Source organism: Dama dama, chromosome 12 (genome assembly GCF_033118175.1).
Source record: "Dama dama isolate Ldn47 chromosome 12, ASM3311817v1, whole genome shotgun sequence".
NCBI classification, from domain to species: Eukaryota; Metazoa; Chordata; class Mammalia; order Artiodactyla; family Cervidae; genus Dama; species Dama dama.
This window is the reverse complement of record NC_083692.1, coordinates 30,887,971-30,893,342: the sequence shown is the minus strand read 5'-3', so window position 1 is coordinate 30,893,342 and position 5,372 is coordinate 30,887,971. Positions and strand designations below refer to the sequence as shown.

Sequence of the window (5,372 nt, the reverse complement as noted above, 5' to 3'; positions counted from 1 at the left end):
GCCCAGAGAGCAGGCAGGAGGGAGGAGCCGCAGGGCGCGCCCCAACCCTCCCGCTGGGAGCCCGCCCCGGTTCTGCCCGCGGTGGGCGTGGGGCGCCCAGCCCGGAGATCGCTGCCCAGGTTTTGTCCGCCTGGGCGCCCAGTAAGTTGTTGCAGTGGGAACAAACGGCGTAGGTCACTTAAGCACTTGGAGATATTCCTATTCGTAAGGTAGTCACAGCATTTGTAATCTGAAGACCGATTCTTTTACAGTTGTTTTGAGATGCAAATAGTTTTCGAAGCTCAAGAATCGTACAAATATTCCAGCCTGTGAATTCGGCCTCCTCCTCTCCCTTCTTATCTTTCTTTAACTACATGGACCTAACAGCCCATCCGTTTTGGTTTTGTGTCCACCCGGCGCTAACGCCACGCCCTCACCAAATTAACCCAGTATATGAGTAGGATTGGCCCTGTGTCCACTTACATCTGGAAAGCACCTTGCAAGTGATTCTCGTGTGATTGTTGAATGGCAAAGTGCAGCTTGGGCAAACTTGCCCTTGAGCTTAGTGCCAGGAGCACTTTCTGAGGACTTCAGCCAACTCCAACTCGGCTGGAGTCCAGGTAGCTCAGCCCTCAGTGACCCTAATTTTTTTCCTTATCTGTAACCACGAAGAATATATAATTTAAATGAAAGAAAAAAAAAAAGCCTGTGAAGGGCACAGTGGCTCATACACAGTAATAATATTTGTTCTTTCTCTTGTAGCTGTTAGAATTAGTTTAGTTCATAAACAGACATTTCTCCAAAGAAGACATACAGATGGCTAACAAACACATGAAAAGATGGTCAACATCACTCATTATTAGAGAAATGCAAATTAAAACCACAATGAGGTACCATTTCACGCCAGTCAGAATGGCTGCTATCCAAAAGTCTACAAGCAATAAATGCTGGAGAGGGTGTAGAGAAAAGGGAACCCTCTTACACTGCTGGTGGGAATGCAAACTAGTACAGCTGCTATGGAGAACAGTGTGGAGATTCCTTAAAAAACTGGAACTAGAACTGCCATATGACCCAGCAATCCCACTCTTGGGCATACACACCGAGGAAACCAGATCTGAAAGAGACACGTGCACCCCAATGTTCATCGCAGCACTGTTTATAATAGCCAGGACATGGAAGCAACCTAGATGCCCATCAGCAGATGAATGGATAAGAAAGCTGTGGTACATATACACAATGGAATATTACCCAGCTATTAAAAAGAATATATTTGAATCAGTTCTAATGAGGTGGATGAAACTGGAGCCCATTACACAGAGTGAAGTGAGCCAGAAAGAAAAACACCAGCACAGTATACTAACCCATATATATGGAATTTAGAAGGATGGTAATGATAACCCTATATGCAAGACAGAAAAAGAGTCACAGATGTACAGAACAGACTTTTGGACTCAGTGGGAGAAGGCGAGGGTGGGATGATCTGAGAGAATAGCATTGAAATATGTATACTATCAATTGTGAAACAGATCGCCAGTCCAGGTTTGACGCATGAGACAAGTGCTCAGGGCTGGTGCACTGGGATGACCCAGAGGGATGGGATGGGGAGGGAGGTGGGAGGGGGGTTCAGGATGGGGAACACATGTAAATCCATGGCTGATTCATGTCAATGTATGGCAAAAACCACTACAATATTGTAAAGTAATTAGCCTCCAACTAATATAAATAAATGAAAAAAAATTAAAATTAAAATTAAAAGTCGCTCAGTTGTGTCTGACTCTTTGCAGCCCTGTGAACTGCTGCATGCCAGGCCTCCCTGTCCATCTCCAACTCCCAGAGTCTACCCAAACCTGCCGGCCAGCCGGAAGATTTCAGCGAGCAACACGACGCGTTCCTTTAGGCTAAGAAATAAAGACACAGAACAGATGGGGTCGAGAGGATCGCTGCAGTCAGCGATGATTCTTTATTTCTCAGGGTTACATTTACACTAAACCAAGAAGAGAATCTTAGGAAGAGAAAATATTTTTCCATAAACATCACTTTGAGATAACAATCACCAGAACTCTCTGATAACATCAAGGGATAAGAAGGGCATCCCGTTTATCTTAAGGGTGGTCGTGAAAGGCTTATCCATCTGCGTCATGTGTGCATTCAAGGCTTGCTAATGTTCTGTTAAGATTTAACTTGGATAATAAATTCCAGAGAGGGGTGGCGGGACAGAGAGCTATGTCTGCGAACAGACCCTTGAGGATCAAGGCAGCTCCCAGAGCCAGCCTTTTGGTTCAGGCCGCTCCCCGCACAAACCCATGTCCATTGAGATGGTGATGCCATTCAACCATCTTATCCTCTGCCATCCCCTTCTCCTCCTGCCCTCAATCTTTCCCAGCATCCGGGTCTTTTCCAGGACGTCAGCTCTTTGCATCAGGTGGCCGAAGTATTGGAGTTTCAGCTTCAACATCAGTCCTTCCAATGAACACCCAGGACTGATTTCCTATAGGATGGACTGGTTGGATCTCTTTGCAGTCCACGAGACTCTCAAGAGTCTTCTCCAACACCACAGTTCAAAAGCATCAATTCTTCGGCACTCAGCTTTCTTTATAGTCCAACTCTCACATCCATACATGACTACTGGAAAAACCATAGCCTTGACTAGACACACCTTTGTTGACAAAGTAATGTCTCTGCTTTTTAATATGCTGTCTAGGTTGGTCATAACTTACCTTCCAAAGAGTAAGCGTCTTTTAATTTCATGGCTGCAATCACCATCTGAAGTGATTTTAGAGCCCAGAAAAATAAAGTCAGCCACTGTTTCCACTGTTTCCTATTTATTACTTCTATTATAAATATCATTTTGAGACAGTCAATTCTTAGGTAGGTTGATAAGAAGTCCAGGGCTCCAAGGAGGAGAGAGGGGTTTGGGGCTCTTGACGAGGAGAAAAGGACAAATATTTTTTCTACATTGCTTTCTTTTAGTCACATAAAACATTTTTTTCCCCTTTAAGCCCAGAGCTAATGATTACACAACAAAACAACTCATTTTAAACTCTGTTCAATTCAGTTCAGTTGCTCAGTTGTCTGACTCTTTGCGACCCCATGCACTGCAGCACACCAGGCTTCCCTGTCCATCACCAACTCCCAGAGCCTGCTCAAGCTCATGTCCATCAAGTTGGTGATGCCATCCAATCATCTCATCCTCTGTCATACCCTACTTCTCCTGCCTTCAATCCTCCTCAGAATCAGGGTCTTTTCCAATGAGTCAGATCTTTGCAATAAGAGGCCAAAGTATTGGAGTTTCAGCTTCAGCATCAGTCCTTCCAATGTACCTTCAGGACTGATCTCCTTTAGGATGGACTGGTTGGATCTCCTGCAGTCCAAGGGACTCTCAAGAATCTTCTCCAACACCACAGTTCAAAAACATCAATTCTTTGGCTCTCAGCTTTCTTTATGGTCCAGCTCTCACATCCATACATGACTACTGGAAAAACCATAGCTTTAACTAGACTGACATTTGTCAGCAAAGTAATGTCTCTGCTTTTTAATACGCTGTCTAGGTTGGTCATAGGTTTTCTTCCAAGGAGCAAGCATCTTTTAATTTCATGGCTGCAGTCACCATCTACAGTGATTTTGGAGCCCCAAAAAATAAAGTCTCATTGTTTCCATTGTTTCCCTATCTATTTGTCATGAACTGATGGGACCAGATGCTATGATCTTAGTTTTTTGTATGTTGAGCTTAAGCCAACTTTTTCACTCTCCTCTTTTACTTTCATCAGGAGGCTTTTTAATTCTTCTTTGCTTTCTGCCATAAGTGTGGTGTCATCTGCATATCTAAGGTTATTGATATTTCTCCTGGCAATCTTGATTCCAGCTTGTGTTTCATCCAGCCTGGTATTTCGCATGATATACTCTGCATATAAGTTAAATAAGCAGGGTGACAATATACAGCCTTGATGTACTCCTTTCCTGATTTGGAATCAGTCTGTTGTTCCATGTCCAGTTCTAACTGTTGCTTCTTGACCTGCATACAGATTTCTCAGGAGGCAGGTCAGGTGGTCTGGTATTCCCATCCCACAGTTTGTTGTGATCCACACAATCAAAGCCTTTAGCATAGTCAATAAAGCAGAACTAAACATTTTTCTGGAACTCTTTTGCTTTTTCTGTGATCCAATGGATGATCCAATGGATCTCCTGATTGACCACTTCCAATTTACCTTGATTTATGGACCTAACATTCCAGGTTCCTATGCAACACTGTTCTTTACAGCATCTTACTTTGCTTCCATCACCAGGCATATCCACAACTGGATGTTGTTTTCACTTTGGCTCAGCCTCTTCATTCTTTCCTGAGCTATTGTTTTCACTTTGGCTCAGCCTCTTCATTCTTTCCTGAGCTATTTCTCTGCTCTTCTCCAGTAGCATATAGGGCACCTAATGACCTGGGGAGTTCATCTTTCAGTGTCATATCTTTTTGCCTTTTCATACTATTCATGGGCTTCTTAAAGCAAGAATACTGAAGTGATTTGCCATTCCCTTCTCCACTGTAAACTCTGTACTAAGGTTTATATAACAACAAAGTATCCTGCTTGAGAACTTGTTTCTCCTTCTTAAGAACCTTCTGACTAATCTGTTATCTTAAAATGTATATTATGGGAGAGGGTGTAGTAAGATCTTTCTATTGTTAGTTCTAATCCTATTATCTTAAAGTGTAAATTGTGGGAGTGGTTCTGGTAAGACCTTTACAACCTTGAGACATTCTTTTGATTTACTGTAATAACCAATTGAAAAACTAAGACTAGCAAGTTGGGCCCTCTCCGTCCCCCTTCTGATGTCTATGTCAGAAGCTTTTTCTGTCCGTTTTCACTGTAATAAAACTTCTGCTACACAAGAGACCTGAGCCTGGTCCCTGATCCTGAAGCTAAATCTTCTTCTTTAGAGATTACGAATCATTCAGTGTAAGCTATCAATTTCTTAGACTCCAAATGAAAGGCAGGGGCTTTGTTTATAAACTCTATATCCTGCACCTATAGAGTTACACCCTTACACCTGAAAGCCATAAAAATGTTACACTGTGTGAATCAGAAATTGTGATATTGTTCTGTGTTCCTGGAGGAAGCTCTGCCCTACTTAGCTAAACCGTGACCCTAACTGATAGTTTATCCCAATCACAACTTGGAATAATGTTGCTCAAGGGTTACCCTTATTGCCTTGTCACCTTTGCAATATAGGTGTTCTTTTCCTTATGATAAATGTAAATGACTTTTCAAATAAGGTGCTTAAAAATACTATTGCCAGGTGGAGCTGGAACCAAACTCAGGTTCAACTGCTCTTGCTCAATGTTGGTGGAAATAGATGCTTTATTCAGGAAGCCAGCAACCTGGGGATATGGTAGACTAGCACCC

The 5,372-nt window shown here is 42.8% G+C and overlaps 1 protein-coding gene across 1 annotated transcript in view; it reads left to right on the top strand.

The window, feature by feature from the left end:
- The window catches only part of PCNX4 (pecanex 4), a 99,139-nt gene that overhangs the window by 67,615 nt on the left and 26,152 nt on the right, over positions 1–5,372 (top strand). The gene's annotated exons all lie outside the window — the stretch shown is intronic.